A 23,608-nucleotide genomic window follows, 5' to 3' on the forward strand; every position below is an offset into this window, starting at 1 on the left:
CAATCCATTCTTAATGCCTTGTGTCAGGCATCCCTGCTGCCCTCTCACCATTCTTAATAATAAGACAAAAGTGATATTTTAGGGTAACAGTTAATAAATAATGTGACTTATCCAATCACACCTTTCACTAAAATATTATTATCTTTTGGCAGATTCATTACTGTGGAGACACCGGGTTCTGATGAAACATTCTCTAATTCTACCACTAGTACATTTTCCAGAGTTGTCTTTCTTTTAATTTAATTCACCCACTCTGGAAGCATACTGTCCACTGCAATTACTGAATGAGCATTTAATCTCACATAACTAAGGCATTTTAATCTTTTCTTATGGAAAGACAATTAAAAGATCCTGATATTGCTATGATATGGATACATTTCATCCCAACCTAGTGAATCGAAGTTTCCTTTGTTCTCCTAACTATACATTAAGACAAATGGAGTCTCCAGACACTGTACTGTGATGGTTAAGCCACCTTATCACAAAGTGTGATAAATATTTCAAAACATAGTCTATTGAAGAGAAAGCTTACCAGATCTTCCTTGTGCAGAGGTGAGCCTAGAGGTGGAGAATTGCGAGAGAAGTTTTTATAGTTGTTATGGTAGCTTGATTTATGGTCTGTTATATTTGTCCCAAAGCAATAAATCTTGGCACTTTTTAAATGCTATGTTGCTAAGAGAAATATTGGATCACTTTAAAACTGCAAGGGATGATTTTGTTATACTATAGCATTTCTACATTCATAATTTCAATTTTTTAGTTATAATATTAGTACTACACTAGTATAAAATAAAAGAAAGTTTATGAGCTTTTTAAAGAAGATTTTACTTATTTATTTGAGAAAGAGAGAGTGAGAGTGTGAGAGATAGAGCACAAGTGCTAGGGGAGGGGCAGAGGGAGAGGGAGAAGCAGACTCCTCGCTGAGCAGGGAGCCCACATGGGGCTTAATCCCAGGACCCTGGGATCATGACCTGAGCCCAAGGCAGACACTCAACTGACTGAGCCACCCAGGCACCCTGAAAGTTTATGAACTTTTAAACTTTTTTCAATATCAATACCTTTTCCTGGGGCACCTGGGTGGCTCAGTTGGTTAAGCATCTGACTCGATTGGAGTTTGCTTGGGATTCCTTCTCTCTCCCTCTGCCCATCCCCCACCTCTAAAATAAAATAAATAAATCTTTAAAAATATCAATACCTTTTCCTTAGTTTGACTTTCACATCATTGTTATTTCCTGGGCACACAGCATGCTATGTTAAAAGGATTTTACATGTACCCTGAATGTTTGTAATGTACCTTAGCTTATCAACTCCAGCGAAAATACATAAATATAAATCTGCGATGTGTTGTTTATCTAAGAAGGTAATTTCCCCCTGACTATTTTGCCTGGCCTCTAAAACTGACACTGGTGTATATATTTAACTTGTACCGGTCACTCTTTTATTAGGAAAGAACTCACACAGCATTATGTATTTTCATAATACCTTGGGCATAGTTGAGAAATGTCATATCCTTTTTCTCCAACTTCCTTCTCTCAGCCACATCCATTCATGACCTAATTCCCCTTCAGATTGTGGTGATATAAATGGGTCACAGGTTAATAAGTTTGCATTTCGGAAATAAGGCAACTCCAATTTGATTTTTATTATGCATTTATTCCTCAAGGATCATTTCATATTTATTGAAAGTTGGTAAAACAACAATTGTGTTCAGATTGATAGTGATCTGGTAACCAATGTGAAATATGTCTGTAAAACAAAAAGGGTTTTACTTTTTTCCTTGTGAAAACATTCAGATGGCTGAAACAGCCATTCTAATGGTAATATTTGAACTTTTTAAAGATACCCTTTTAAAAGAATTTTTTTATTCTTTTATATATGCTGCTTTGTTACATTTTCTTATGAACATTTAAAAAAATTACATAAAATTTTATTAATGTAAGTGTTTGGATTCTAAGTAAATGGCATAATCTGGTATAAGAAACTATTCATGCATATTTTACTTTTTTTGTGGAGGGAATGGTGACTGAATCAGAAATCCACAGAAAGACTATCTAAGAACTTCTATCTATATATAAATTCATCAGGATATAGATGTATTTTGCATATTGTTTCTTTATTAACCAGGAGCTGCTTTGGTTATTGGGCTGAGGTGTTGCCAGCCTGAGGTGTACTCCCTGATTACATATGTAAAAGAATATACATTAAGTTGAACAGAAAGCTGATAGCAATGTAGGCTAAGTGCATTTAATTAGCTGCTTATTCAAATACCCTATTCATTATTTCTCCCCCTAAGAATGAGATAGTTGTGTGTGCGTTTGTATGTTTGTATGGTGGAAGCAGGGCAGTGAGGATATCTGTACAATTTTTTGGAGGGGTCCTGGGGAAGAGAAGAGACAAAGGCTTCATTTACGAAGATGTAGACAGTTGAACGTGTACAGGACCTAAAGGGTTGGATTTACTTATTTTATGGCATTTCCACATTGATCGTGTGAATTTTCTAGTTAAAAATGTTAGTACCACACCAGCGTAAGCAGAAAGCCATCATAATATCAACATGTCACTCCAAAGCTCTAGTGGTTTAGAAGAGCTCTGGGTGAAAATGGGGGTAGCCACCTTCTTCCTTAATCATGCAGGATTCCCTTGAGGTGAAATGGAATTGGGATAGAAATAGTCATTTGAGGTTTTTGGTTGTGTCTTTTGAAATATAACTTCTTATTTCATGAGACTCTTGGCAAAAGTAAAGAAAATGACAAGGCAAGAAATATCTAGTATAGTGTTGTTGACTTATTTATTTATTTAAAATATTTATTTATTTTTAGTTTCAGGTGTACGGCATAGTGGTTTGATATATATACATTAGGAAATGGTTACAATAGTCTACCACAATAAATCTAGTTAACCATATAGAGTTGGTGTAGTATTATTGCCTATATTCCCTATGCTGTACTTTACATCCCTGTGTGTTATTTATTTTATAACTGGAAGATTGTTACCTCTTAATCCCCTTCACCTATTTCCTCTATCCCCCCCATCCCCATCCCTGCTGGCAACCACAAAGCACCAGTTTATTCTCTATATTTACGAGTCTGTTTCTATTTGTTTGTTCACTTGTTTGGGTTTTTTTTTAGATTCTACATGTAAATGAAATCATATGGTATTTGTCTTTCTCTATCTGAGTTATTTAGCATACCCTTTAGTTCCCTCCATGTTCTTGCAAATGGCAAGATCTCATCCTTTTTTATGGCTGAATAATATTCCCCCCCCATTTTCTTTATTCATTCATCCATCGATGGGCACTTGGGCTGCTTCCATATCTTGGCTGTTGTAAATAATGCTGCAATAAACATAGGGGTGTGTATGTATGTCTTTTTGAATTAGTGTTTTCTTTCTTTTTTAAAAAAGATGTGTTTTATTTATTTATTTGAGAGAAAGAAAGAGAGAGAACACAAGTGGGGTGAGGGGCAGAGGGAGAAGCAGACTCCCTGCCGAGCAGGGAGCCCGATGTGGGACTCAATCCTGGGTTCATTTTCTTCAGATAAATACCTAGAAGTGGAATTGCTGGATTTGTGTGGTAGTTTTATTTTTAATTTTTTGAGGAATCTCCATACTATTTTCCACAGTGGCTGCACCAATTTACATTCCCACTAACAGTGCACAAGGGTTCCCTTTTCTCCACATCCTTGCCAATGCCTGCTATTTTTTGTCTTCTTGATAATCGCCATTCTGACAGGTGTAAGGTGATAGAGTGTTTTTTAAAATCATCCTTCGACTGAACATGATAGTAAGGAAGGAAATGCAAATCTCATTTTATCTGAGTCAATCCACCTCAAAAATACCATTCAGGTGCAAAATTACACAACAATTTAGATAGACGTCTGGAGTTAAGACAGACCTGAATTCAAATCTCAGTTCTGTGTCTAAATAATTCCATGATCCCTGCAAAAGTTTTGAAATTTTCTGACTTCTAGGATGTCAAATGAGAATGGTATTGAAATGTCTTCTTCATGTGGTTATTGTAAACATTAAAGAAAAATAACATATGTAAGGTTTAGTAGAATACCTGGCATATTATAATAATCCCGGAATGCAGCTTTAGAAAAAAGAGGGTAAAAAAAAAAAAGAATGAAATATTTAAGAAAAACAAACATTTTTGCCATTTACCAGATCTTCAAACCAGGCTGTTGGTTTTTCCCTAGAACTACATAGCTATTTCTCTCCCTCTGGAAAAAAAAAAGAAGGAATAAGTGACCTGTTGAAAACCATGCCTGACCTTGAGGCAGAGTTTATGAATTCTGAAAGGGTGAAGAAAAATCTAATAATTAACTATGTACCCACTATCCAAACAATTATTGTGGGAGTCCCGGTCAACTCTGCAGGTTTCCACAGGCTCTGCTGTACCAGTAGCTCGGTAGCTTTCACGGAGAAGGTGGCTGTGCCCAAGGCTCAAAGCCTGCTCAAGCAGGCTTTTTTCTTCACCCTTAGGGATCCAGAATCTTTTTGAGGAAGAGAAGTGCAAATGAGTTGAACGACTTGCTTCTTTCTGAATTAGAAGTCTTAAAGGCTGATGGTACAAGAAGAGCCCCCTCAACCCACCTTTTCGGCTCTGGGAATTATTTGAAGCATTTTATGACGTAAGTCATGCTACTATCAAGTCACTTGAAAGGCTGGACCCAACATGACTTCTATTTTAACGAGTTGCTAAGTTGCAACAAAATTTTACAATATTAAAACTGCATGCATGGGACTCTGTTGATTCAAGTCACTCTGTTTGGCAGAAGTAGATCATTAGTGTTTATGTCAATGCCCAAGTATAGGAATAATGGAAATTTCTTTGCCCAATACTATAATTTTGCTTGTGTAGATATTGTCAAATTAGAAAATGTTTAATAGAAATTTCCGTAGACTCTACCTCATTTAAATAGGCAACTCCCCTCATTCCCTTTGCATAAACCATGTCACAATATACCTTAAGCTCCTCATAGAAACAGGGGCCAGACTCTGTTCCTGTCAGATGCTTATTCACTGCTTATTGACTTGCATTGGACTGATTTAAAATAATGTTTCATTAATCCATACTGGGAAGCCCAAGACGTAAGGGATCTTCTGTATATGGATATAATGCAATTGACATATATTTGATTATGAGACTACTCAAAGGAAGAAGCAGTGGAGATTTTTCTATAAAGAGACTTCAGAAGGTTTATTGGTGCTTTGGCACGGCCTTTTAATTGTTGGGGTTTTTCCAATTTGTAAACAAAAATGTGTGTTTTTTCTCTGTAGCCTGTCTTTTATCTTTGACTTTAAATGACTAGAAAGAGAATCTAATAGTTTTAAGTCAGAATAGTGATACACTTATTTTAAACAATATTATATTCAGAAGATCCTCTATTTTAATTTGACAATTTTTTTTCTTATGGGGTACAAATAAGTGGTAGAGAAATGATTTTGGAAAAAGGAATAGTAACATGTAGAATAAAAAGATCACTTTGACTTCAAAAGAAGGTTCTTTCTTTCTCTTTTCTCCTTTCTCTCTTTGTCACACACACACACACACACACACACACACACACACACTTACTAATATGTTTAGTTAACACTGGACCAGTATAATTAATTTGTGGTTTTAGAATAATCTGTTATTTACATAGCTTCTTACTGTCAGAACCTGATTTGAAAGATAGTAAATGCTGAGGTGAAATATAAAATCTTTCCTAGGCAAAGAGGACACAAATTCCAATTTTATTTCATGCCCTAAATTGACAAAGTAGTCTCTACCCTTCAAATTTTACAGTATTAAAACTGCATGCACGGGACTGTGTTGATTCAAGTCACTCAGTTTGGCAGAAGTAGATCATTAGAGTTGCCATCTGTTTGCTGAGGTGAGCCTGTCCCTAGGTGGCCAGGACCCAGAGTTGAGCCCCAGCTCTGGTTGTGTAGCTGTGGGAGGGGGGTGCCTGGGCATCTGACTGCAGGTACTCTGCCTGCTTCATGGCGCTGACCACCCCTTGCAGTGGGTGCACATTCCCACTGGGCCTTCCCCTTGCTTACCAGTGGCCCCACTTCTCGCATGCCCCTTACAGGGTGATTCCTGGGAGCAAGGAAGACATGGGGTGGCTGAGATCCTCTGCCTCCTCATATTCTCCTTCCCTCCCCTACTTTTCCTCAGCTTCTCCATTCTCTTGCCCCCTTAGAAAAAGAGAGAAGCCAAAATGCAATTAAAGTGGCCTTTTTTCTGAGCTACTGGCCTTTAAGGGGTCTTTATGGGAAAGCTGAAATTCAATCCACTTTCAAGAAAAAGAATATTTCTTTATACAAACACGATCTGGCCGGCTGTAGGTGTTCCAAGAGAGAACAAGTACTCCAAATACTAAAAAAAAAAATCATCTATAAAGGATTGAACAATAACCACCAGGGTTCAGGAGATTTCCTGGGGATTAATGAGTAGCTGGGAAGAATCCATGGCCTTCAACTGTACTCTGGGCAATTAACCTCAGCTAGTCAGTACTTGCTAAGAAATGCCCTGCACTGTAGCAGTGATTGCCATTGTGAGGTATAAACATATAAGAACACTTTTAGTGTGATTTTATTTCAATGTGCCCTTTGCTTCTGAAAGACTGTGTTGCATCGTGTGGAGCATTTGGTGGCTAATAACATAGAGCGCGTTACCCGACCATACACGCCTCATCACATTAACCAAGCTGATTGGAATAATGTTTGAGGGAAGAAATTAATATTTTATTGTGGCAAGAAAATTGTGGAGAAAACCTGTTTAAAATACTAACTACGCAGCCAAGGTTGTATCGAGTTTAGAGCAAACCAGGTATGATTTTATCACAATTAAAACATTTCTCTTCAGAGTAAGGGCTTTTTTTCTTTTTTCATGGAGATAAGATCCCCTCAAAAATTAAAAAACAAAAACAAAAACAAGAGTCGTCTGTCACTTTCTGGCTAAACTTTATGCTAGCAAAGTAGTTCATTAGTTAAAAGATTCGTGACCAAGTTCACTTTGGTTTTAATTTTTAAGGGGGAATATGGAAAAATTATTTTTAACCTGATGTACTAAGATAGATACTTACATTTTTTCACTTATCATTGTGATTCTCAGTTCATTTCAGCTGTCAAACTCTATCCCAACGAATTAAAAACTGGCTTTGTCGTTTATGTTGCTTGCATCTGACGTGAACCAAATTTGAGGTTAGAGCTAATGTCAGTCGAACATTCCAGAGGACCCAGGCTGCTCATACCTGACTTCACGATGGTGTTACCATTCAGGGGACTAGTGAACTAACTAAACCTTCATGCCAGTTCCTGAAACATTGATAGTACCCTTCAGAGGCTTTGCCTCAGGGAGTCTAGAACTCAGTGTTCAATAAATGGATCAGAGGCATGTTCTTTATATTTAAAAAATTTTTTTAAAGATTTTATTTATTTATTTGACAGAGAGAGAGAGAGGGCACAAGCAGGGGGAGCAGCAGGCAGAGGGAGAAGCAGTCTCCCTGCTGAGCAGGGAGCCCGATGTGGAGCTCGATCCCAGGACCCTGGAATCATGACCTGAGCTGAAGGCAGCTGCTTAACTGACTGAGCCACCCAGGTGCCCCTGGAGGCGTGTTCTTTAGTCCTGCTTCTTAACTGAATATGACTTTAAAATAACTGGTTCTGGAAAATGTAAAGCAATACAGAAGCGAGAGAGGAAATATGTATTTCCAGATACACCCCCTCCCCCAAAGGCAAATACCAGGAGGAGATAGACTGTCACTACAGGAACTGGGGCACAGTTTATGGGGTCAGACTGGTGTCCAAGGTCATACAGGTGGAGGTGAGTGCTCCTGTGCCTGGCAGAGTGACTCAGAGCCTGGGGGCCTGCACCTTGTTTGACTATTCTTTGGGACAATTCTTCTTCTTCTTTTTTTTTTTAAAGACCATTCTGTGGACGGGCTTAGCTTCTAAACTGGGCAGGGACTGAATGTTAGAGAGGAGACTTCCTCTGCCTATCATTTCCTCTGCCTATCAAGAAGGACTCTCCTCCAGTCTCATGGCAGATAGAAACGTAACGGCGCTTTCCTGGAGTGAAGGTGTTGTCTCATTTTCTAATTCCAGTATGCGCAAACTCACATGTTAAATGGGGGTAGAACAGCTAGCTACAGCGATAATAAATTTTGAAATATGTGAGGCTAAAGTGAGAAGGTCAAACTCCTCCATTCGGTAGATAAATATGTAACTAGGAAGAAAATTAGAGGACAAGTAGCACTACTACAAAAAATAGGAATGGCTTAAATCAAGGAGTTGAAATCCAGGCTCAAGTTTTAAACTCATGTTAAAAACATGCCCTGTGTGTCACTGATGGTTCCTTGATAGCTGAGGCTCACCAGAGGTGATGGTTCCATGCACAGTGGAAGGAGCAGTGAGCTGTAACTGTTAGGTGCAGGACCTCTGGAGTAAGAACTTCTGTCTGCTACCCATCCAGCCATGTGCTGAGTCATCTGCAACCCTGAGCATGTCGTTAACCTCTTCATGTCCCAGTTCCCAGGCTGCCTCTAGGCCTCAGTGCCCTCCTCTTTATCAGAGGTGCTGCTTAATTATTTAAATTCTTGGGAAAGTACGAGTTTTGGTTTGCCCATTGGTTGTGTCAGTAGGATTTGGGTCTTGGAATTATATCTAAATGGGGTAGTAAAATGGGGATACAAATTTCCGGCAGGACTACTATGAAGATTTAAAGATGATGACAGCCCAGGAGGTAAAATAGATTATTGAATTCAATCCTCACCGAAGCAAGGCAGGTATGATTGAAATCTCTGTTTTATAGATGTCAACACAGGTACAGAGATACCGGTGTGATGCTTTTATCACATAGTAAGTATTCAATAAAGTTAACTTTAGCAGTTTTGGTTAAGAAAATATTCTTTTATTGGAAATGCTAAAAAAAGCCCAGTGTATTAGTTTGTGAGGATTGGCATTACAAACTACCACAGACTGGATGGCTTAAATAATAGAAATGTGTTTTCTCATAGTCCTGGAGGCTAGGAGTCTGAGTCAAGGTGTAGGAGGTTGGTTTCTTCTGAGGCCTCTTCCCTTGGCTTATGGATGGTCATCTTTCCTCAGTGTCTTCCCATGGCGATTCTTCTGTTTGTATCTGTGTCTTAATCATCTCTTCTCATAAGGATGTCTGTTATCTTGGATTAGGACCCCTCCATGACCTCATTTTAATTTAATTATGTTTTTACAGGCACTATGTCCACATAAAGTCAAATTCTGCATTATGGGGTAAGGACTTCAATAGATGATTTTTGTGGAGGCACAATTTAGGACATCGAGAAGGGCAAGTAAAAACATTCTGAGGTTAAACAGTCCAGTCTAGGAGGTCTCAGCAATAAAATCCTAAAACCAGGGGTATAGAGCTGTCTCCAGCCATGTCCTTAGGCTCAGTGCCTTGGCACATAATGAAGAATGTCTGTAACTCTGAACACCTCAAATTATGCAGTTGAACCACTAAAAGTTCCTTTCCCTCAACCCAAGGATCCTTTGAAACTCTTTAAAAAACATCAGCCTCAACAGCACAAACCTTCCATGGTCACAGATCTCTTTATATTTTAGTAACAAAGGCATACAGATTATCAGGGAATTCCTATAAGAAGGTAGATTATTTCTTCCCTCTACCATCAGTCCATCAAGACCAAATTCAATTGCCATCCTCTCTGTCTTTTAGAAAAGGAAGAGATGGCTTGAAAGTATTCCCCCACTTTGGTCTTAGCACAAAGTGATGGGACTATATGCACTGAATATTTGTAGATGTTCCTGGCACCTAGAGGATATTTAGCTGAGAGGAGTGGGAAAGAATGGTTTGGAGCAACAGATGGATGGGCAGCCTTGAAAATTTGTGGCAAAACCCACACAGTCAGAGTGGAGAAGTGTAGATATGCTGCTTCATAATCTTCTCAATGATTCTCACCTAGAAGTTCCTGTTTGGGTTCTGTTTTTGCTAGTTTGACATTCATTATTTATTTTTATTCCTGTTATTTGGACATTATTCTTTTTGCTTTTGATGCCACTGCCTGTATGTAAATAAGTTTGTCTGTTTTTATTTTACTCTTTTGGGACATTACACGTTGATGAAGAGGCTAGAAGAGAATAGTTAGCCATTCATGCAACTAATAGTGCTAAAAGGCTTCAAGAACACAGTTCCATTTTCCACTGAAAAACTATAAATAGACTGAATGTTAGTAGTAATTTTAAATGATTTTAAAAATGGTTGGTTTCAGAATTCTGAAGAAATATTTCTTAATTTTTATCTTTTAGCACAAGGATAAACATTAGTGTTATACTTATTTTTATGGCAATATTCCATTTTTCTATAATATTGTTTCCTAATTTTATATGATATTGTAGGACACATACAATAAAAACCTGCTCTTTCATGTTATTCCTTTTCTCTGTCCCTCCTTTCAATTTACAACCATGAAAATGTTGGCTACATCACAAACTAGACTTTAAAAATCTCATACTTAATTGAACCACTCTTTATTGTATTTTTTTTAAGTAAAAGCTTGACCAGAATTTGCTTCTAATGGAAAAGAGGTTGGGATTTTGGAGGCAGTGGTTCAAATTATTGCTCCTCCATTCAATATTTTGTTGACTTAAGCAATATTCCTTGCCTCCCTCAGGCTTAGTGTCTTCATCTGTAAATGGAAAAATGAATAGGAGAACATCTAGAGTGTACACATTAGACACTCCTGGATACTATTCTGTTGCCCAAGGATGAATTTACCCTGGCTAAGAGTGAAGTGTGTCTCTTCTCCACACTTTCCACAACTGGCTTTCTCTTTGAAACATATTAGGGATAATTATTAGGAATAAATACCAATAAAAATAGCAACAACAATCAAACCACCACAATGATCATAATAAAAGCTAATTTTTATTTATGGTGTGCTGGGTGCTGGGCTAAGTGCTTTACATGGGATTCCTTTTATTACTTGTCATCACCATCTCACAGGGGAGCTGCGATTAGTCCCATATTACTGATAAGAGAAGCAAATGAGTTAAGCAAATTGATCAAGATCACACCTTTGTGCTACTAAGTGGCAGTCAGGATTTGTTTAATGGGATGTCTCATATAGATACTAATGAAGACTCTTGGATACATAAAGGAATAAATTATGGTTCATTTCCATTTCAAACTGCAAAAGAACTGAAAGGAAATTGAAAGAAAGAAAATTCTAAATTATAGAACTAAATAAATAAAAATAATTTCATGTAACCTCTGGCCAACTGATTGGAAATTTTCAAGTAAGGCATCAATTCAAATTGGACATAGATGAAAGATTGTCTATACAGCTATCCGTCTATCTCTCATGAGCAAACTGGGAGTTCCATTCTTCTTGGTGGACACATAGCTATGTTTCTAAAGTCATAAACATTCTGCCCCCAGCCTAAAGGATAAGTAATAAAGTATTTTTACGAGGGGGAAAAAGACCAACAGAAATGTCTAAGTCTTTGTAATTCTTCAAATTCTAATTGAATAGATGTTATATAAGCAATTATAATTATAATTTAAATTTCATAAACTTGACGGGCACCTGGGTGGCTCAGTTAGTTAAGCGTCTGCCTTCGGCTCAGGTCATGATCAGGGTCCCTGCTCAGCAAGGAGTTTGCTTGTCTCCCTCTCCCTCTGCCTGCTGCTCCCCCTGCATGGGCTTGCTCTCTCTGTGAAATAAATAAATAAAATCTTTTAAAAAATTTCATAAACTTGAAAAAATATTATGTTACAGAAATATGATTACAGAGATACATTCTAGATATATGGATAAACTAAATTCCTTTCAAAAACTTTATTCAGAAATGTATATAATATTTTTCAGTTTTTTTTTTTTTAAGATTCTATTTATTTATTTGACAGAGAGAGACAGAGTGAGAGAGGGAACACTAGCAGGGGGAGTGGGAGAGGGAGAAGCAGGCTTCCCGCCTAGCAGGGAGCCCGATGCGGGGCTCGATCCCAGGACCCTGGGATCATGACCTGAGCCGAAGGCAGATGCTTAACGACTGAGCCACCCAGGCGCCCCAATATTTTTCAGTTTGTAGTTGGGTGTTTTAATAGCTCCGTGTTCTTGAACATGTGCCCTTAGGACCTGGTAGGTGAGACAGGATTAAAACAATAACAGTCCCACTGTCTGAACAGTGGATTCTTACCTTAGGGATAATTATCTCTGAAAAGGAGATTACTACACTTCTAAAGGGGGTTGCATACACCTAAGTGGAAGTAACATAGCATCTTTATCCTTCTGATAAAATTTAAAAATAATGCAAAGAGGTTCTTTGAAATATTATAGACAAAACACATGCTATTGAAACTGGGGTTTGTTCCCCTTCTTCTGCATCATTCCCATTTCAGAAAGACTCCAGTGCATTGCAGAAGACTGTGATGGTAGATGAATTTTGAATAGTTTCTGGCTGAATGGAAACATGACAAACTAAGCTAAGGGGACAAAGGATTCTCTTCCAGTCTCTGTACAATTAGCAAATAGTCCTTGGGACAAAGGACAAGCCATCCAATTCTGGGGAAGATGAAAGGTCAATGACTCCTTTGCTGGTGGAACACCTCAAATGAATATCTCTCCCATTTAGCAGCTGAAATTAAAGGAGGGAAAACAACTTTGCACAAAGAGCTAATTCCTAATGGGTTACTATTAAACAACATAGGGGATTACTCACTGAGGAAATATGGAGGATCAACACATTCACTGTGTCTGTAGCAGGAGTTGTTTTAGCATGTCTAAGTAACATTTTTGGGGGATTCAATGTGTTCAGTCTATTTAAAGTAGGGATTTGAGAAAAAAGAAGTAGGGATTTGATATCCAAACTTAATCTAATCAGAAATTTTTCTCTAGCTTGGTCAAGAGTTCAAACTTAGAGAAGTTTGATTCTGGGGCACCTGGGTGGCTCAGTTGGTTAAGCTTCCAACTCTTGGTTTCAATTCAGGTCATGATCTCATGGTTGGTGAGATGGAGGCTGCCCCCGCACCCCCCCCCCGCCTGCCCCCTCCCCCCCCTCTCTCTCAAATAAATAAATCTTAAAAAAAAAAAAAAGAAGAAATGTGATCGTGTCCACCCCTTCAATTCCCCACATGCTACTATAGCCTTTTGGATGGTGACTGTCTCTGTCACAACACAGATGTTTGTTTGGCTCCCATGTGACCACCTGATCAGTATTGTTCATGACTCTGTGGAACTTTCCTTCTGGGATACTTTGTTGTTGTTGTTGTTGTTGTTGTTTTTTAACCTCTTTACTGCCTTTCCAGTGCCCCACACAGCATAGTCATTTGCTTATCTATGGGTCTGAGTAGTTTGTACATTTGTGCAAGATAACTGTCACACTGCATTGGATTGCCAGTTTACATGTGTCTCCCCTAGTGAATTAAATATATTCTATGCCTATTTCTTCAGAAAAATTTAGGTATCTCTATGTCCTGAGGTAGAGTCTATATCTCCTCAACCTTGTATTCCCGGTATTTAGATGCTCAATAAAAGTCTATGGAATGAATTAGCTTTCAATTTGCCTGCGTTGCAACTATAGCACTAAAAATATCTACATCTATTTCCAAGCAGAGAATTGTATATGTTAATAACTGTTATTTCTTGAGCACTCACCATGCACTATGCTCAAACCTTTATGGATGTTATTTATTTCATTTAATACTAACAGTGTTCCTGTAAGCTCAGCATTAATGTCTCTATTTTATTGATTAAAAAATAAAGTTAAGGATGAGAGAGATTAGGTACTACTTAGAGAATTCACAGTTCCACAAATATTGCTGCCTTTCTCAGTATCTTCAAAAAGATAAATAAAAATAAACTCGATGGTGGTAACCAATGAAGGCATAAGTTAGAGCTCCTGTCTCGAACACATCCTAACATTTCTGAATACTAGATGTCTTTCAGCCAATATTTTTCAAGAGTTCAATCTTGGAGTCAAGCAAAGACTCTGATATGTGAGCATATAAGGTAGCAAGTAGGGAAGTATGCCAGAATTTCTTAGAATTACTCAAGTGTTCTGGTACCTCATTTTCCAGAGGTCTGGCCCATAAAATAAACATACTATATGCCAATTAAAGTTCAAATACAAGATTAAATATATTTATATGAATTTTCATGTTTCCATATTTCATAAAGAAAATAAAATGTAAATGGTTTATCAAACGGAGTAGACTTGGTAAGCAAGCTGGGAACAACTTCATGATTTTTCACCACTACTTCAAACAACTTATGGTGGATTCCCTTCCCTGACCCAGGATAAGGAATCAGAGAGAGTTCATACCTCCTCTGTTCATTTTTCCTCAGTGGATTCGATGATGCCCACCCATAGTGGGGAGAACAAAGCACTTCATTCAGTCTACTGATTCAAATTCTAATCTCTTCCAGAAACACCCTCACAAACACACCGAAATTAAACCTTAATCTGTGCACTCTAGGAGCCAGTCAAGGGGATATACATAAATTAACCTTCACACTACTGTCGACCAGCTTGGCCACTGTGTTTTCTTCCTTACATCCTTATGACACCCCATCTTGCCCTCTGGCTGATAGCCTCTTTTTGCTGAGGAGGCTTGCCTGGAAGGTCTTGGAAAACCATCCATGATTTGCCCAACATGAAGAGTGCAAGCTCTCCCACTACAGCCTGTCTTCATGGCTCCATGGTCATTGGTAGCCCCTTGCCTTCAGATGTTCCCAGGGGTATGGTCTCTGGCTTCCTCAAGCTCTAGGAACACAGGTTAATTTTTCCCAGTGATTCTCATCATTCCCCAGGCCACAAAGCCCCTTCTCTTGACTTGGGGTGAGTGTAAGCATCCCTCTATATCATTCCCTGACACAATAAAATGCTTCTCTTCTCTAGAGACATGTGCCAGCCTGTATGTCTTCAGGTAAACCCCCCCTCCCTCTCCAACCCCACCTTCCCCCAAAAGCTTCTAGTCTTTCCATCTATAGGCTGATGGATGGTGATTGGTAAAGAGACCACAGAATTGGGGTTTGACCACCCTTTAGCTTAGTGAGACATAGTGTTATGGGGTAAATGTTTGTGTCTCCCCCAAATTCACGTGTTGAAATCTAATCCCTTATGGAATAGTATCTGGAGGTATGGCCTTTGGGAGGTAATTAGTTCATGAGGGTAGAGCCCTCATGAACGGGATTAATATCTTAAAAAAAATTGGCCAGACAGCTCACTGGCTTTCTTTCCCCCAGGTAAGCATACAAGGTGAAGTAAGCAATTTGCAACCTGGAAGATGGCTTTTACCAGATCCCAACCATACCAACACCCTGATTTCAGCCTCCAGAACTGTCATAAATAAGTTTCTGTTGTTTATAAGCTACTTGGTCTATGGTACTTTGTTATACCAGCCCAAACAAAGACAGATTGTGTGATGGAATGGCCCAGCAAAGATGTCCATGGCCTAATTCCTGGAAGCTGTGAATATATATGGTAGATATCTAAAAGGACTTTGTAGATGTAATTAAGGTTATGTCCCTTAAGAAAAGGACATAATCCTGGATTATTCCAGTGTGTTCCATCTAGTCACATGCACCCCTTAAAAGAAGAGAAGGCAGGAGAGATGAGGTAGAAGAAGAGGTCAACAGAGATTCAAAGTGTAAGAAGAATTCAACCAATTGCTGCTGATTTTGAAGACAAAAGGAGCCAGAAGCCAGGGAATGAAGATGGCTTCTAGAAGTCAGAATGACCCTTAGCTGGCAGCCAGCAAAGAAATGGGGACCTCTGTTCAACAAGTGCAAGGACTAAATTCTGCATCTCAATGACCTGAGAGCAGATTCTCCCCCATAGCCTCCAGATAAAAACCCAGTTCTGCAGACATCTTCATTTTACCCTGTGAAACCCTAAGCAGAGAACCCATCAAACTTTCCTGGACTTATGAATGAAAAAGCAACGAGATATTAATCTGTGTTGTTTCAAACTGCTAAATTCGTGGTGATCTATTACAACAAGAATAAAAAACTAAAACAGATGGTTTGGCTGCTCTTGAGAATAAAGGAGGCAATTCTTTCCATACTGTCCTTTCCTTTGGGGTCTCAGCCAGGATCACAAGAAAAGTCCCATTTAATATCATGTTGCACATTTCCTTTTCTCAAGTCAGTGCTCAGCCACCTGCTGCTTCTCCGGAGTCTGATAGATATGGCCAGCAGGCTCATCACAAGCAACACCCAGGGAAATTCTCAGCCAGAAGCAGGAAAGGGGCAGGCAGTAGATTAATATTTTGTGTATTTCCGTTACAAGAGAGCTAAATGTGAACTCTAAGACACACTTCAATTTTATTGAGCTATATATAAACAGTGGAAATGAAGGCTTACATTTATGTTCAGGAATTATGTTCCTAAAACCCATGGATTTTAAAGCCAACTTGCTCAGCTTCACAGAAAGTCTCAGCTGCCTACATTTTTCTTCTGCTTGCATTTTCCCATTTCTCTGCCATAATCAGAAGGGGAGGAGGCAGCATGCAAGATTAACTCTATTATAATTATTTGGTTACTGTGTGATGTAGAAAGAAATGCTCAAATGTGAATTGCCACAATATTGATGTTTCATGGGTAGAGGGATGAGGTGGGGTTCGGGAGCACATAGCTGGTGAATTAATGCAAGACATAAAACAAGCTTTCTGAATCAATACTGTGAGGGCCGCAGAGTCTATGTGCCATCTCCCACCCTGAACGACCTCTACAGTGGAGGAATAGAGCTGGCACTGATCTTATCAGAAGTCAGAAGTGTTCTTATGTGTTGGCTCTTGGACTTGGAGGGTATGTGGCACTTCTGAGCTGAATTCCTCAGGATGGGCTAGGGTGAGCCGTGGTAACGGCTCACATTGTGTCTTAACCCATCCGATGATTCTGTCTCACTTATCTAACGTTGCCTGCCTTGGACCAGCAGTGGGGAAGTGCTCATTGTGGTCAGTTGGAGAATCAGGTGCCTTCTCTACATTTACTTCCGGGACCACTGAAGCACAAGGCTGGGAAGGTGGTGAATCATACCAGTTCTTAAAGCTTCTACCTGGAAGTAGCATTTCTACTTCCATTTCATTGGTCAAAGTCAGTCACATGGCCACAGTTTACTTCCCAGTAGGCCGGGAAGTGAAAGCCTACGTGTTCCCGACGGCAGAGACCTGGGCGTTATTTGGTTAATGACACTAATTGCTACCACAGCCTAGGAGGCTCCTAAAACTCCACTTGGGATAGGAGTGGATTGGGGCTGAAAGAATTGGTGTGTTTACAGATATATAAAGTAGCTCTTTGTCATCTTTCTTTTTGCACTAATATCTTGTGGTGAATTATATTTTATCAATTGAAATCAGAATCAAGAATATGAATTTTAATAAGAATATGGTCAAGATGTGAAGTTTATTTTTTCTCCCACTTTACTAGAAGATATTATTGGGATAAGAAATTAAGTATTTTCTTATCTTGAACCGCATAAGGAATATTAAGTGTTACGATATACGAGAATGCTAGCAGTTCACCATCGGTGGTACAAAATACGCATGCTCTGTGCCCGACTGGTTGAGTATATCCTGGTGGGCCCTCATATCTGTGTTTGGTAAATAACTGCCCAGGTGAACCTGAACAGCGCTCTTTTTGAATCTGCTTTATTATGTTAAAATAAGTATCAAAGCATAAAACCTTAAATAAATTTTTTTTAAAGATTTTATTTATTTATTTGAGAGAGAGAATGAGATAGAGAGAGAGCATGAGAGGGGGGAGGGTCAGAGAGAGAAGCAGACTCCCTGCTGAGCAGGGAGCCCGACGTGGGACTTGATCCCGCGACTCCAGGATCATGACCTGAGCCGAAGGCAGTCGCTTAACCAACTGAGCCACCCAGGCGCCCAAACCTTAAATAAATTTATTTTTTAAAGCATCTATTAGTAGTGAAAGGGATGGGGTAAAGTAAATTTCATCTTGTATTTTATTTTATTTTATTTATTTTATTTTAATTAAAAAGCTTGGTGTGTCCATGGTCTTAATGTGTCTCAAAGGCAAAAATGTCAGGCATTTCCATTGCATCCCAGGTCTTTTGCATACTTTTGGGAAGAGCCTGGGAGGTGCCCAGGTCTTAGTGGTAACTGGATTTTACCTCCTGCTGGTCTCATCTGCACACACTTGTTTTCCTCATGAAAGTCTTGATGATATTCATCAATGCCCCATTTATATAATCTTTATCCTAATCAAAACTGTGCACCCCCAAATACTTCCAAGTTCTCATTCAACATTGAGCCCTTGGGACTCCTTGGACTTGAGTACTCAAGAGTGATTTCTGAACTTTTGAAGTAGCAACACTACTTTTGGCAGGAATTGTGCAAGAAGCTGGTTGCTGGGAAGTTGGATTTCCAGAGCTCCCTTGGAAGCCTCCAGCTTGTCTGCCAAAGTACCTTACCTCCCTCCTCGATTTATAAGCCATTCTCTTTAACCAGGCAGAGGACTTTTAGGAGAGCTATGTGGGAAAGCAAGTATCTCCTGGTCAGTAATAGGTTCGACAATATTCATCTATGAATGAAGAATTGATGTGTCAGATTGTTCATCTTCTTTATTGTTGGTCTTAGACTGTGAACACAGGGACTTTTGTCAGTTTCATCCACTGCTGGACTGTGTGTCTGACAGAGAAGAGGCATTCAATAAACACTGGTTAAATGAATTAAGATTACATTCATCTGTGGGAAGATCCTGAGACAGCAGGACACAGGACACACATTTCAGTGGTTAATATTCTGGGCTTTAGGGGAAAACTAGGTTTGAATACCAATCCTCTCCCTTGGTATTTCTGCGCCCTTAGACATTTATTTAGCCTCTAAACTTTAATTTCTCCTTATAAAAGGCAGATAGTAGTAACCCTTTCACTTTTGGTAGGATTATAAGAGATAATGCCTATAAAATACCCAACATGGTACCTAATACATGGCAGGTAATGTGTAGGTGTTACTACTATTTCTATCAATTGGGGGAGAAAAAAGGGGGGAGCGTCACATCTTAGGGCTGAGGGTGGGAGAGGCTGGATAAGCCATAATTAATGAGGGAGCACTATATTAGAAGAGGGGGAAGTTAGGGAGACCCCAAAACTTCCCCACCATGTCCCAGGTGGCTCTCTGAATTTGGTTTTTATACAGGACTGAGGTATGTGACCTCGGTAGATGTCTTTAAAAATAGACATACATGGACATATGTGTAAAATCAATATTTACATTTACACTAACATATATGTAGATATATGTGAAATGTGAATTGAAACCATTTGCATTTGAAGACATTTTAAGAATTTTAGGAAAGATCTTGAGGTCTTAGGGGAAGGTGGGGGTAGGAGTGGGGTAGAATCCTAGAATGTCACAAAACCAGAAATAGGAACCTCGGTGCTCTAAACACTTGGCATGTCTTGCAATTGCAGAATATCTAATTATCTTCATTTGCATGCCACAAAAGGAGTGAAGTATGATCTCTCTTGCTACATTAACTGTTTATTGGCCTCATGACTAGCTAGTATATCTGCAACAGAGCCCTCACTACCCAGACCCTGAGGGGAAAAATGCACATGGTATTGGTCACAGTGACAGAGTTCTGTGAAGATAGATGGCTACTCCAGACACATGTCGTGATCTGTGGGAAAGGAGTACTGACTGTATTTTGAGACTTCAAAGACATAAGCCATTGGATCATTCTTGTTTTCTAAATATGTGAAGACAAAGCTGCCTTAAGGAAGCAACCTTAGTGAGGTGACTGGTTATCTTATTTTTTCTAGTGTTTCAGTTTCCCTTCAAGATAAATGAAAATAATACCTTTGGTGCTTAGGTGTCAGGATTTTTGTGAAGATGGAATGAGATGACAGGTACAGAAATACATGACCCAAGAAAGTCGGAAGCACTACAGAACTATGTTCTTTCTTCCTCTTACTTCTTGTTCTTTCTTTTTGTCTTCTTCCTCCCTGCCCTCCTCTCCCTCTTGCTTTCTTTGTTGGGACTCTTACCCCTCGTGGAGGAGAAGCTGGTGAATGTCACAGTCAGAAACCAATGACTTATGGACAGATTGACTTTACTCTTTCTACTGTCCAAATGGACTGGAGGGAAGGTAGCCTTGAGACCTTCTAGTCACATTGCTATGTATCTAGAGAGACTGTTTTTATTTTTTTTAATTCTAAACAAATCTTATGTAAAATCTGGGTATATAAAATAGTTTTGAAGAAAGAAGTGCTTTATTTCAAATGGAATAAAAGGTTGGGAAGTGGACTTAGAGCCACCCCACAAAGCCTTCCCAGAACCACCCAGTTCCACAGAGAACAGTGTGAAAACAGGGACTTCTCCGATCTCCTCATTTGATGCGAGAGGACATACAAGACCTGAGAGGAAAAATAAGTTGTAGCTAAAGAAAGAATGCCCTGTGAGCAAGCCTATTTCGAGGACTGCAGTGTCATGGAAATTCAGCGTCTCATGTTTTGGTTAAAGGAATAGCATCCCATACATAATGTAAAGGAACATATAAGGTTGTGAAATCCCATAATGTGGTGGAATCTTTTTCATTCACTAACTTTTTTTGCCAAGAGAACCTCAACCTTTCTCTGGGCCTCAGTTGGATCCCTGTTTTCAAATAAAGAGGTTGATGAAATGAGCTCCAAGATCTTATAATTCAAAAATTCCATTTTTCTTCTTCCTTTTTTAAATGAAGAAAGGCTTAAGTAGAAGCAAAATAGAGTGTGGTGAAAGACACTGCTGATGATTATAGCAGGTTTAATCACCCACAAATATTTTTTTCAGTGACTATTATGTGCCAGCCACAGTTTGGGATATTTGAGATGAATCAGTGGGCAAAGTAGAAACAAATGCACTGGTGTCATGGAGTTGACATTCTATCAAAAGGCAGGGTGTGTGTGTGTGTGTGTGTGTGTGTGTATGCCACTTTATGCCAATGAGATCTTTTGGGTAGATGGACCACATCTGGGCTACTGACAGTGATCAAACCCACTAAAAATAATGGCGGCTCTTTATGAAGTATCTTCTTATACTGGGGGTTTTACACATTTTACTTTAATCCTTACAACAACTCTGTAAGGTGGGTGTTATTATCCCATTTTATGGATAACAACACGGAAGCGCAGGGCATTTGCACATGCTGCCTAAGTCTACTTTTAAAAAGTATGGAGAAGCTAGGATTTGTCCCAAAACTCCGACACTTCCCCCATGTCTTCATTCTTTGCCCTCAGTAGCAGATGCCCTCTGCCAGCAGCAAGGCCAGAGATAACACTTCCACAGAGCAAATGGGCCATTATAAAGAGTTGCATTTAAGGAAAAACACATTTAATACTTCATAAAAGCTATTTCAGGAAGTACTATTTTAGGAAGTCTAGAAAATAGACTGTGGTACATATACTCCTTTACTTTCGGAGCTGGGATGAATAAATGCTATTCTTGGGGTTAAAGGAGCCTGAAGATGTGGCATCCCTTGACCTTCCCAAAGTGGCAAAAGCTGACACCGAGTTGATCTCCAGCGATTATTAATGCCAGCATACTATTTGATGTCCCAAGCCAGGACTTCATTCCAAGGGCCCGACTCTCCTGCCTCATTGTCTCTGAGTTGAGTGTGTCAGTTTGCTTTTGCGGTCCTCTGTGTTTATTGATCAGACCCTGTCATCTCCAGGATGGTCCTCCCATGCAATTGAACCTTCCACCCTCCAGACCCTCCTCCCCGCCTCTCCACAACCTCCGGACACCCTTTCACCTGGGCTGTCAGAATAATGAAGGCTTGATTTCAATACTTTCCCTCATTTCTCTGTTCACTGCTCTGCGGGTTAATGCAGATTCCAAACTTCAACAAGCAGCTGTTAAACATGTCATTAACACTGCTTGGGCTGCAAATGAGACTCTGCTACTGGGATTATTCCGTGAGCTATAGTTTTGTGATGAGCTTTGTCAATCACAGCTGACCTGCTGTGTACCGAATGGAACTCAGATTATCTTCTTTCTTCCTCTGACTCTTGTCATTTTTTTCACAAAGAATTACTATTCTACTCCCTGAAAGATTGATTACTTGCACAAATAAGAGAGTCTGAGACATTAATACAAAATTCACAGGCTTTTCTTTATCTCGAACCTGCAACTCCCTCTACATTTCCTCCTAGTAATTATATTAGAATTGTGTACACTAGGAATTGCCATCTGATTATTATGAAACTAGTTTTGTCATGACAAAAATGAGCTTAAGTCTTGTTTTTTTGGAAAATGATCAGTACAGTGCACTGGATGAGAGAGAAGGAGATTAAATCCAACTTGCTTTCATCCATGAATGCTTTCATCTCTTTTTCAAACACAGGAAATGATTACCGCTGCTATAAGCTGCAGTTCATATGAGTGAAAAAGGATAAGGAAATATTGAAAATTCTGTAACCAACAGTAGGACATAATATAGGTCCCTGGCACCCACTGAGCGACATGTACTTTATTTTTCCATACAGCCAATGTCAAGAGTTTCATATTTTCAGGGGAGTCTTACCTTGAGGTGTGACATTACAGACTAAGGGATAAACAAATTGTCTATTTTTTTCCATTTGGATCTTTTTTTTCATATAAAATTAGACAGAAGATAGTATTTACGACGTCTAGTAACGATTAGCTACAGCACAAAGTCAGTTCCTGTTTAAAATTTACAAAAGAGAGAAGGCAGAGCATTCATTTCACCATTGTATTTTCCAGCATGTCATCAGTTCCATAGACAGGAGGTTCTTCAAAAGCAGTGACCATAACCTATTCACCTTTATGTCCCTGATGCCTAGTATGCTGGAACTACTCGTAATTATTGTTAGTCAATGAATGAATGAATAAATGAATAAGCAGGCAAGCCACCAAGTGTCATCTTAAAGATTAAAAGAAATAAGCATGGTCTGTAATCATCCATGCAGAGATTCATCGATCATGCCCTTTCTCTGTTTCATACACACATATATACCCTAGCAATGCTGAGATGCCAATTTACCTCCCAAATCAGTCTCTATAATGGGTCTTATTTTTGGTGAGAGGAGATACTGAAACTCTGCTGCATCCGTTATCTACTGCCATTATAAGGCTGTGTAACAAAGCCACAGGACCTTCGGTGGCACACAAGAAAAAAGCATTTATTGCTTATTTGTCTGAGGTCAGGTAAGGGTAGGCCGAGTGACTCTGATGCTCTCGGCCGGGCTTGATCACATGCCTGGGAATTGGCTATTGTGTGATCTAAGATGGCCTCCACTTGGTCACGTAGGGCAACTCCGCTCTGCTCCATGTGCTTTTCATTTTCCAACAGGCTAGCCTGGGTGTGTCCCCCCGCTGATGGCCGGAGCTGTGAGTGTGGGAAGGTGGAAGTCTGTAGGCTCCTAAGGTCTTGACTTGGAACTGACACTTCTACTCTATTTTATTAACCCAATGAAAAAAGAAGGATTAGAGAAATAGACTGCCGTTAGAGAAAGAACTTCAAAGATTACATGACAAAGGTCATGGTTAGAGGGAAGGATGAGGAAGGTGGCCAGTTTTGCAACTTGTACAGTTGCTGTTAAACCTCTTGAAAATAAAGGAGTATCAGTTACATTGAATTGACTGCACTTGTGGTTT

The sequence above is a fragment of the Neomonachus schauinslandi genome, chromosome 10, assembly GCF_002201575.2.
Source record: "Neomonachus schauinslandi chromosome 10, ASM220157v2, whole genome shotgun sequence".
NCBI classification, from domain to species: domain Eukaryota; kingdom Metazoa; phylum Chordata; class Mammalia; order Carnivora; family Phocidae; genus Neomonachus; species Neomonachus schauinslandi.